The following is a 12,044-nucleotide window of genomic DNA, read 5'->3' as shown; positions in this document are numbered from 1 at the left end:
TCTGTTCGGTTCGTCCTTTCTCAGGCCGACGCCGAAATGAAAACGGCAAAAACACGGTGAAGTTTTTGTATGTTTGTCATCGAAGCAGCACATTCATCACGTACCGCACTTTAGCAGTAAGGAACAGATTACATATAGTGGCACGCGAGAACATGGATAACTGCCTTCCTTGCCACGCATCACCTTTTTCCTTGGCCCTCGATGCTTGGTCATGCCAGCACGGATCTGGGTCCCGGTAAGAATCAAGGGGCACGCCTAGATACAATGATGGAGTGGTTGACCAGCGCATCCGAGAATAGTGTTCGGGTGTGACCTCCCAGCTACCATGTCAGAAACCGCAGCTTTTTCCCCAGTTTATCTGGGCGCCTATGCAGCTGCAAAATTTCTGTACTGCATTCGTCACCTCAGAAATACTTTCTCTATTTGCACAAAAGACAGCGATGTTGTCGGCATAAGCCATGATTTTCACACGCACTGATTGTAGCGTGAATCCCGTTATGCATTCATTATTCCGGATGGCCAAGCAAAGCGGTTCAAGGTAGGCTGCGAATAACAATGGCGACCGTGGACAACCCTGCCTCACAGAAGATCGCACTTGGAGGCTTTCAGTGAGTTCTCCATTCACAACAATCCGTGTGGTACAGTTTTCGTATGCCATTCTAACGCCCTCTATTATTATTCGGCCGACATTTACATGATCTAATACGGCAAACAAAACATCGTGAGAAACGCGGTCAAAGGCTTTTGCCAGGTCTAGTTGTATCATCGCCACTCGGTCACCAAATGAGTCACAGCATTCTAGTATGGATCGGGCCACGTTTATGTTAGTGGCGATACTTCGCCCTTTCATGCCGCATGTTTGGTGCGTGCCTACGAGCGTTGTTATAACACCCTGCAATCTTTTCGCTAGCACCTGCATGAAAATTTTGTAGTCGACGTTGGTGAGGATTATCGGGCGATAAGACCCCACCAACAGGCGCTTATCAGGGTCATCGGTTTTAGGAATAAGCACTATGTGGGATGTTGTGAAAGACAGCGGAACAAGTTTTTTCTCATAGCTTTCGACAACAACCTTCAGCAGAGCCTGGGCTATTGCAGGTTTGAGCACTTTGTAGAAAGCTGCACCCAGTCCGTCAGGGCCAGGGGCTTTACCTGCTGGCAGGGCATCTATTGCATCCTCAATTTCTTTCACGGAAACCGGCCGCTCAAGCCATGTTTTAACTTCTTCCTCAAGTTTCGGCATAAGTGGAAGGAATTCACTATAGAAGCCCCGTTCAGTTTTTCGCGACTGACAAAGCATATCTGCGAAATGATCACAGATTGCGTTCTTGATTACACTACTGTCCGCCAAAACACCTGTGCTAGTTCTTGTTTCTCGTATTTCCTTTCGGAATGCGTATCGTTTTCCGTCTGATAACGCACGCTTTGTTGGTTTTTCCTCCGCCCACAGCTGTTCCGTCCGCGCCCGAATAACTGCCGCACTATACTTATCTGTGTCCATTTTTTCAAGCTGGGCTTTGACACCCCTGATCTCATTAAAGCATGCGCCTCTTTGGGCGTTTTCTATGCACGTCAGAAATTCGAGCTGTTTACGAAGCTCTGCTTCTTTTTGCTTCTCTGCGTATCTTAACTTCGTGCTTAATTTTTCAATCGCTCTCATTTTTAGCCCCTGCTTAAAATCCTCCCATTTTGCAGCGAAGCTCAACGGGTTCGCTGTAAGTAATATATTTAATTCTTGATCTGTTTCGTTAAAAAAGCTCTCGTCCTCCAACAACTTATTAAGTTTCCATAAATGCCAATTAAACCGATTTTTGCTTTGTTTTCTACCAAAGGTTGCAATCACTAAAGCATGATGACTGAAAGCCACAGGTACAAGATGCAAAGTGGTACAAGTTCAGCTGCGACATACAATCTGTCTAATCGAGCATGGCCGTTGCCCTGAAAATGGGTATACTGCGTATAAGTGCCATTAGTAAATAAATTTCCAATATCTTCTAAATCATGGCCATGGACGATTTCATTCGAAACATCAGCACTTTTATCACGTACAATTGACTTATTGGCGCGATCTGAAGCTTGGCAAACGCAATTGAAATCGCCCAGTAGGATTAACACCCTGTCACTGTTTAAGTATGACTCCAATCCTTCAAAAAATAATTTTCGCTCAGTCTCTGCGTTTGGTGCATACACACAAATAACTCGGAAATCAAGGCCGCAGTGCAAAAAATCAACGACAAGGTGACGGCTGCTTTGACACGAGAAAATCGACTGTACCATAATTACCAAGATTATTGCGAAGAAAAAGTACACAACCACCAGAGGCACCTACAGAATGACAGACACATGCATCAAATTGCGTACGGAAAGCGGACACCATTTTCGATTCTTGCACTGCGACTACATGTAGATCGTTATCTAGAAGGCGACTAAGCTGACACTGCCGCTTTCTTCCTCCAAAGCCTCTCACGCTAATAGTTGCTACACGCAGTGCTTCACTTATTGTGATCGCCATATCGAAAAGAAAAAAAAAAACGCCTTATAAAATGGTGTCTGCCCTCAATACCCTTAGCCCAAAATGACACTTTGCACACGAAACTATGAAGGCAGTTTTCCCGCCTGCCTTATATCGACCGAAATGTTCGGCCGCGGCTTCAGGGTAGGTCGCCTCAAACCTGGTGTTTTGGGCGGCGGTCCGTCTCCCCCGTTGTGGTCCTGTTGAAGCGTCCCGCTGTCAACGTCGTCGTGGGGGTGCTTTCCGGCCACCAAGGTAGCCGCACCGAGAAGAATGTCCATGCCCTCAGAATCTGGAGGAATGCAAGGAGCCTCAGTGTCGACTGAAGATTTCGCCTCGCCCTCCGACTTGGGCCCGACGTCCGCCTCAACCACGGATTTCTCCTGCTGCGGCACCCCCAGGGCAGTCTTCCCCTCACCTGCAGCTGTTTCAGTCGTAGCGGAAGATGTCTCTTCCATATCCGCCTCGTCCATGAACAAGGCGGATGCGTCCTGAGCGTTCACGGGCCCGGTCACTTTTGCGTAGGTCCGCTCGCACTAGCCCTCCTCGTGATCGAATCGTCGACAGGCACCACACCTTGGTATACAGCACTCCCGGTGAAAGTGGCCGTTGCCGCGGCAGCGTAGGCAGAGCGGAGCTCTCCCTGGCACGACCACAAGGGCCAGCTCGCCGGCGACACTCACCTGGTGGGGGATGTCGTCGAGCTTTACTCCCGGCTTCAGATTCAGGGTCACATGTCGTGTGGTTGACCCTTTGTCCACCATGCCCTGCACGCGCCACCGCTCGCGGGCGACGCCGATGACCTTGCCAAATGCTGCAAATGCGAGCTTCACGTCTTCGTCCGGAACACTGTGCAAAAGCCAGTGTACTTTCATGCGTACCACGACCGGCTTTATTACTTCGTACATCCTGGTTAGCTGGGTCGATAACAAGACACCGACACTTTTTCACAACCAGCTCACCAGAACTGACAATTTTCTTCACGGCGTCTTCATCCTTGAAGGTAACCGCCCACACATAGCTCATCCTGTAGGCTCCAATGGCGATGATTTCCGGTAGGAGCGATAATTCCGCGAGCGCATCGCGGAAATCTTCCACCCGGTAAGGGCGGGCCCTGATATCACAGTGCAAAAAAAACTGTGTTCACAACAAAACGCCGTAGGCAAACTCGGTAAAACTACCTGGATTTCACACCCTGCTGAAGAAACAGCGGCAAAAGACCTGTTACCGCGGCCCTGCTGAACCGCTGAAGCCGCTCCGACGGAGCCCATTACACACACGTCCGCTCGCTAGCGAAGCCGGAAGTGCACTCAGCATGGTATGGCCGATGGGGAGAAACAGTCGTTTCGAGCGGCTTATGTACTGTTTTAACCGGTCGTGGTTTTAACGCCTCATTAACTACACATGCAGCTCAGCGCGGTCTTTGTGATGAGGCACCGAGTGTGCATTTACATGTTTTGAGCTGTTTTCAGCCATTCTGGCGAACCGAGCGCGCTTTGACACTCCAAAAATTGAGGAGCAGTGCGAGAGCGACGATCGCGAGTTGTTTACACATGAATGCATGGTGCACGGACTGCAGTCCGTGCGCCGATGAGCCCGAACTGTGCGCTTCTGGGCGCTGCAAATGGTCTCAAATACTGTGAACGTTGCACGGCAAACTGGTGAATGAGGCACGTACGCGTCAAACTGTCACAGAGAAGCCACGCACGCGATTGCCTCGAGTAATTCTGCGCCGTATACATATGCGCGTCGCATCTCTCCGTGCATGCGCGCAAAGTGATGATTGAATCGACACACAAATTAACGTCACCTGGCCTGCTCGGCTCATCTGCAGCCAGTGGAATTTGCGACGCCAGTGACAGGGAGAAAAAACACCAAAGAAGTGCAATGAACACTCGATGTTCCCAGGTGGTCTCCTTCCCAAGTACTGACCGAGCCCAATGGCCTGTCACACTAGCACGACATGACGCCGATTTGGTCTGCCAACTGCGCATCTTCCTGATGTCTGCGTCTATGTCACACTGCGCCGACGGTCGCTTAACTCCTATGCCAGACAAAGTGGGAAACCTCCCACCGACTAGGCCCTCTCATTCTCACTCTCTTCTCGTGTCATTATACGTTCCTTTTCTTAATCCTTTTATTTTCTTCTACCATGCGAAATTCTCCTTTCTGTAGCTATTCCCTATCTTATTGAGCCGGAATACATGGAGCGTTTTTGCCGCGTCAAACCGGCGTTTTACGCCCGACGGCGCGTACTCGACGCCCCGCGTCAGAAAAAACGCGCGCCGCCACCGATCTGGCCCTGCCAGATATTTGACGCGCGGGCGGCGCGGCATCCTCTCGAACCGGAAACTACTGTCGGCGCGAGCCAATAGGAGCGCGGAAAGCTGGCATTTCCGGTTTGAGTGGCCGCTGTCAACATGGCCGCCATGGCTGACGAGGTATCAGGCAGTTCGGCCGCAGAAATGTGATTATCGTAAAAATAAACGCTTAATCAAGCACAGAATCTCGCTTTTTTGTGAGTATACGACCTACTCTCGGATCGCTGTGTGTTTGTTTGCTCCTTGGAGTGAAATTTGTGAAAATAAAAAAGAAAACCGTGCCGCTGGTATCCGAGCGGGCATTCCGAAGTATCTTCGTTCATTCGAGCGATCCAAATCCTTGCGCACCTATGTATGCTTTCTACATTTAGCACAGTAGCATTAGAATGAGCACTTTCGGGATTTTACCACAAGGGACAGCGTCGCTTCTCTCACGTACCTCGCTCTGCGGTTATTTCCGCTCGCTGATGCATTTGCTTTCGCATCGAGGTATCCGCGGCGGCGCTCGCGCCGCTTCGTCGTTCCATGTATCTCGAGCTGGGCGTCGCGTCGGCGCGGCAGTTTTCGACGCGCGAAAATCGTGGAAAAAAACGCCGCATGTATTCTGGCCTTAATTTTAATTCTATTTCATATATTCGACCATACCAAAAGATGCGCCTCAACAGTCGTGATTATGGGCCGAGACTGAATAGTGCCCAGTATTTTACGGCTCTGGTTGCCGGATCAGAACGTCAGTGTTCGAAAAATAAAAGCTGTCCACGGCGAATAAGAGACAGTGTATATTAAAAGCTGAAAAAAAAAAAACTCTACCTTTTAACATCGAACTTACGACCTCCTGTTTGATAGCCAGCTGCATTAACCATTGCACCGCAAAAGTTAAGCCTAATCGCAGCTTTCAGAGGTTGAGATATGGTTTTGGCTAATATGCTGTCTAGTAGTGTGAAAATCGCGAGCTTGCTGAGAGTTAACTGCAGATAGTTTGAATCATGCCGTGTTGCGCAGGCCGGAATACATGGAGCGTTTTTGCCGCGTCAAACCGGCGTTTTGCGCCCGACGGCGCGCACTAGACGCCCCGCGTCAGAAAAAACGCGCGCCGCTACCGATCTCGCCCTGCCAGATATTTGACGCACGGGAGGCACGGCGTCCTCTCGAACCGGAAACGACTGTCGACGCGAGCCAATAGGAGCGCGGAAAGCTGACATTTCCGGTTTGAGCGGCCGCTGTCAACATGGCCGCCATGGCTGACGAGGTATGGGGTAGTTTGGCCGCAGAAATGTGATTATCGTAAAAATAAACGCTTAATCAAGCACGGAATGTCGCTTTTTTGTGAGTATACGACCTACTCTCGGATCGCTGTGTGTTTGTTTGCTCCCTGGAGTGAAATTTGTAAAAATAAAGAAAACGGTGCCGCTGGTATCCGAGCGGGCATTCCGAAGTATCTTCGTTCATTCGAGCGAGCCAAATCCTTGCGCACCTATGTATGCTTTCTACATTTAGCACAGTAGCATTAGAATGAGCATAGACTTGGATAACTGTTATGTTGAAAGGGTGACCTTGGATCCGAAGTGAAATGATTCGGTCGTTTTTGGGGTTGTACCCTAGCACTGCTTTGCCCATTCTTCTGCTTACTATGAGAGCGACCCCATTCATTCTCTTGGATTCATGCCCACAATAAAAGACATAATGGTCGCCGGAGTTAAATTCTCCTATTCCGGTCCGCTTGAGCTCGCTGATACCAAGATATCAATGTTCAATCTGTCCATTTCTCGCTTGACGACATCCAGTTTACCTTGCGTCATAGATTACATTCCATGTTGCTATTTGATATAACTCCTTGCAACATCGGACTTCCCAGTCGCTTCCCGACACATCCACAACTGAGCGTCCTTTTGGCATTAGCCCAGCCGCTTCATTCGTCCTGGAGCTACTAGGAATCGCCCTTTGTTCATCCCCAGTAACATGTGGGACGCCTTCCAACCTGGGGGGCTCATCTTCCGGCACCATATCTTTAATGGTATTGTGACTGGCCATAGTGTTTTCTTGGCAGGAAATACTGGAGTGGGTTGCCATTACCTTCTCCAGTGAATCACATTTTGTCAGAACCCTCTGCCGTGACCTGTATATCTTGGGTGGCCCTACACAGCAGAGCTCACGACTTCATCGAGTTTCGCAAGCCCCTCCGCCACGACAAGGCAGTGATCCATGAAGTCTATGCATCCAAGTCTATGCACCAACCACTACTGCTGAAGAAGCTGACGTTGAGAGATTTTATGCGGACCTACAATGCCTTTTAGACCGCACCCCATCATCAGACGTCGTTTTTCTCATAGGAGACTGGAATGCTAAGGTCGGGAGTGAAGAAATATCCGGAATTATAGGCAAGTTCGGTCTTGGCGAGCCAAATGAAGCTGGGCAGAGGCTAGTAGAGTTTTGTCAAGAAAACAACCCGGCCATAGCGAATACTCATTTTCAACAGCACAAGAGGCGCCTGTACACATGGAAACACCGGACGGTCTGTACAGGAAGCAGATCGATTATATTCTTTGCCGGCAGAGATGGAGAAGCGCTATACAAGCACTAAAAACAAGGCCTGGGGCCGATTGTGGCACCGATCATCAGCTTCTTGTTGCCAAAATTAAGCTTCGATTGAGGAAAATGCAGAAAACTAGAAGGCCTTTCAGGTATGATCTGGATCAAATTCCATTAGAATATGCTGTGGAAGTGAGGGATCGATTTCAAGAATTAGATCTAGAAGACAGAGAGCCCGAAGAGATGTGGACCGATGTTCGTGATATAATACAAGAAGCTGCTACCAAGGCAGTTCCAAAGCAAAAGAAATTCAAGAAAGCAAACTGCTTATCTGAAGAGGCTTTGCAAATAGCTGAGGAAAGGAGGATGGCAAACGTTATGGGGGAAAGAGAAAGATACAAGGTTCTCAATGCGGATTTTCAGAAAATAGCAAGGAGAGATAAGAATGCCTTCCTGAACATACAGTGCCAAGCAGTTGAGGACAACAGCCAATTAAGGAACACAAGAGCTCTGTATAAGACAAAGATATCAAAGGAAGCCTCTGTGCTAAGCTGGGCGTGATAAAGGACAAACGAGGCAAGGACCTCACTAAAGCCTCAGAGATAAAGAAGAGGTGGCAGGAATACACAGAAGAACTGTACAAGAAGGACCCGAATGTGCAAACCCAACATAAGACGGTTGTGATTACTGATCGCGAGCCGGGCATCCTGAAGAGTGAAGTTGAATGGGCCTTAGCCAGCCTTGCTAAGAACAAAGCTAGCGGAATTGATGGCATTCCAGCTGAGTTGCTTCAAAACCTCAACCATGACGCTGTTAACATTCTGCATACATTATGTCAGAAGATTTGGACAACCCTGCAGTGGTCACAGGATTGGAGGAGGTCAGTTTACATCCCCAACCCAAAGATTGTTCCAACTACCGCACGATCGCGCTTATTTCGCATGCTAGCAAGGTGATGTTGAAAATCCTCCAAGGTAGACTGCAGCAGTATGTGGATCGGGAGCTCCGGATCGGGAGAAACCGAGCAAGCTGGGTTTCGCAAGGGCAGAGGAACTAGAGACCAAATTGCCAACCTTCGCTGGATCATGGAAAAAGCAAGAGAGTTCCAGAAACCCATCTACTTCTGCTTTATTGATTATGCAAAAGCGTTTGACTGCGTAGATCACAGCAGATTGTGGCAAGCTCTCCAAGAGATGGGAGTTCCAATTCACCTCATCTGTCTCCTCAGGAACCTGTATGAAGGGCAAGAGGCCACAGTCAGAACTGGGCATGGTCTTACTGATTGGTTTCCGATCGAGAAAGGAGTGAGGCAAGGCTGCATACTGTCGCCCTGCCTATTTAACCTATATGCAGAGTGCATCATGAGGAAGGCCGGTCTGGACGAGTCTTCAGCTGGAGTGAAGATTGCTGGAAAACGTATCAACAACCTTAGATATGCGGATGATACCACTTTAATGGCAGAAAGTGAAGTGGAACTCAAGAGACTTCTGATGCGCGTACAAGAAGAGAGTGAGCAGTTTGGGCTTAAACTGAACATTAAAAAGACAAAGATCATGGCGTCTTGCCCTATCAAGTCCTGGAGCATCAATGGACAAGTGGAAGCTGTGACAGATTTTCTCTTCTTGGGCTCCAAGATTACCTCGGAAGGAGACTGCAGCCATGAAATTAGGAGACGCCTGCTTCTGGGAAAGAGAGCAATGGTTAGCCTTGACCGCCTAGTAAAGAGCAGAGACATTAGTCTGCCAACCAAGATCCGTATAACTCGTGTTATGGTCTTTCCAGTTGTGATGTATGGATGTGAGAGTTGGACTGTGAAAAAGGCTGACCGCCGAAGAATTGACGCATTTGAATTGTGGTGCTGGCGAAGACTCTTGAGAGTTCCTTGGACTGCCAGAAGATCAAATCAGTCGATATTGTCGACCATAAACCCTGACTGCTCATTGGAGGGTCCAATTCTAAAGTTAAAGCTCAGCTACTTTGGTCATCTGATGAGAAGAGAGGAGTCGCTGGAGAAAGATTTGATGTTGGGAAAGGTTGAGGGTCGCCGGAGAAGGGGTAGGCAGCGAACGCGATGGTTAGATGGCATCCTCGAGGTACTGCAGATGAAGTTATGTGATGTTAGGAAGATGGTGAGAGACCGGAAAGCGTGGCGTGACATGGTCCATAGGGTCACGAAGAGTTGGACACGACTGAACGACTGAACTGAACTGATTAGAATGAGCACTTTCGGGATTTTACCACAGGGGACAGCGTCGCTTCTATCACGTACCTCGTAAAGTCCCTTGATAAAGCATCAAGGGGCTTTAGTACCTCGCTCTGCGGTTATTTCCGCTCGCTGCTGCACTTGCTTTGCATCGAGGGATCCGCGGCGGCGCTCGCGCCGCTTCGTCGTTCCATGTATCTCGAGCTGGGCGTCGCGTCGGCGCGGCAGTTTTCGACGCGCGAAAATCGTGGAAAAAAACGCCGCATGTATTCCGGCGGATTTCACAGGGCTGGCCGCGGGACCACGACTGCTGTTGGTTCTGTTGTAAAGTTTAAACGCAAGTTCTGCGCTGTTTGCGCGCACAATTCTTGAAACACATTGAATTATGGAACAAAAAATTTATTGCGTGATGCGTAACGTAGCGTTGAAATAGACACAGCGACTAGACGTTATGACGTAAACACAACGATCGAAGTGCGCAGGGGGATCGGCAGCTCTAGCAGCTTTAGGCTGGCTTCAGGAAAATAATCGCTTCTTTTCATAATTTCTTTGTCACGCACTATGTTCATTTTGCACTGTTCTGTGCTGTTCGGAAACGCGGAAAGATTGCTCACGGTCCCAACGCGCGCCGCAAATCTATGCACCTCGAATTCACTCGCCCCGAAAAAGAAAAAAAAAACACTGCCGTTGATATTCCACGGGCATTCGGTGGCACCGAGTATACTTTGGCGGCTCGCGCTTTGGTCAGGGATTAGGCGCTGATCTACTTTTTTACGTATATTAGTGCTGAAAGGTATTCGCGGTCGACGTGGTGTACAGAGTCGGCTATGCATTTCAAGAAAGTTTTTGCTCGGCGGCTGATCTCGGGAAGACTCGGTCACCGACAGTCGGCAGACTGGTTTTGTCGGTGTCCCCGCCCTCAAAGCCTGTCACACTGGGAAGACATTTGGTTTTCGGTCGTGTTGGTGTCGTCGTCGGCCTAGTGTGACAGCTTGGTCGGCCGCAGACACAGTCGGCCGACGAGTTGGCCGACCGTCGGTGTCGTCGGATACGTCGGCGTCGTGTCGTGCTAGTGTGACAAGCCCTTTAGCTTCGGTGATCGGACGAGAAGCGGCGTATTCAGCATGGCATGGCCGATTATTTTTCTTTACTGCTAAATGAACATGACAAAATATACAATACATACAATACAAAATATTTACAAGGTTGGCAGGCCGCTTGCCGGCCGCGAAAAATGCAGTCGTTTCATTTTGGAAAGATTTCTAAATATCACCCCAATTTGAGCATCACATTCTATATCTTTCAAAACATCATGTATTTTCACAATACACTTGGCAAAATATTCATACACGGATTTGGCACGGGTGTCACCGTGCCGGTAATCCATAGCACTGTGCCACACAGAATGCAGGCCCAGCAGGAATATGGCATCATATGGTATTGTATCGTCTTGAACTGGCAGAAACCTGATCATGCGGTGTATGAGGAAGATCCTTCTGAATGGCACGCTGCAACACGTCCCAAAAGAAGATAGCGTTGCTACACTCAAGGAACTTATGTTTGATTGTTTCTGGTTTGTTACACAAAAAAGGTTGTCCCCCATGGTACATATATGCCTTTTTTATATAAACAAGTTTTAACGGGTAGAATTCCAGTGTGTAAGTGGAAAAAAAAAGGTCTTGGTTGCGGGCATGACCCACATCTTTCTCACCCTCTTCAACACATCTTGCCCAGCAGTAGCTATGAAACTTTGTCGGTACAGGGAACTGGAAACATCATGTCAATCAGATTTTTCCTAAGTTGCTTTCTTTTTACTGTGTGCAAATACTCTCTTGTAAAACGCATGACAAGAAATTAAGCGATAAGACGCCACCATCTCGGAGATAGCGCGACACACCATAACGACCCCCTTCGCTTGATGAAACTATTAAATCCGGTGAAGCGTTCGACAGCATGTACTGAACATAAGTATGGAGGAAGGGATGTCGTATTCTGCGTAGAAACATGAAGCGCAGAACAATCTGCCTTACATATAAATGACAAAGGCCAAGGCCCCCGCCACCTACTCTTCGAAAGAGGCTCGTTCGGAATATTCTCTCCCAATCGCACCCCCAGATGAATGTTGCAAAAATGCGGTGGAATTTCTGGACATTCCCCCGCGAGCAATACAAGCATTGCAAAATATACATAATTTTCGCAACAAGAAAAACATTGCGCACTGCCACCCGCGCGAATACGGACAAGCTGCGGCCACCCCAATGAGCCGTCAGCTTTTTCATCTCAACTGCCTTTCTGCTCCAGGTCGAGTCACTTTCCCGGTAGCATTCAAGCGGCACCCCGAGATAGGTGCTCGGTGTAGTAGACCATTGAACTTTCTCAAAGACAGCTGGGCCCACTTGCACGAAACGATCTTAAGACTGTCTTAGCTAAGTTCAGACTTAACCGAGTCTAAATGATAGGCCACTAGCATGGTCGCTTA

This window comes from Amblyomma maculatum, chromosome 4 (genome assembly GCF_055883805.1).
Source record: "Amblyomma maculatum isolate TAMU_Amacu chromosome 4, ASM5588380v1, whole genome shotgun sequence".
Classification (NCBI taxonomy): Eukaryota; Metazoa; Arthropoda; class Arachnida; order Ixodida; family Ixodidae; genus Amblyomma; species Amblyomma maculatum.
Note: the sequence above shows the minus strand (reverse complement) of the source record.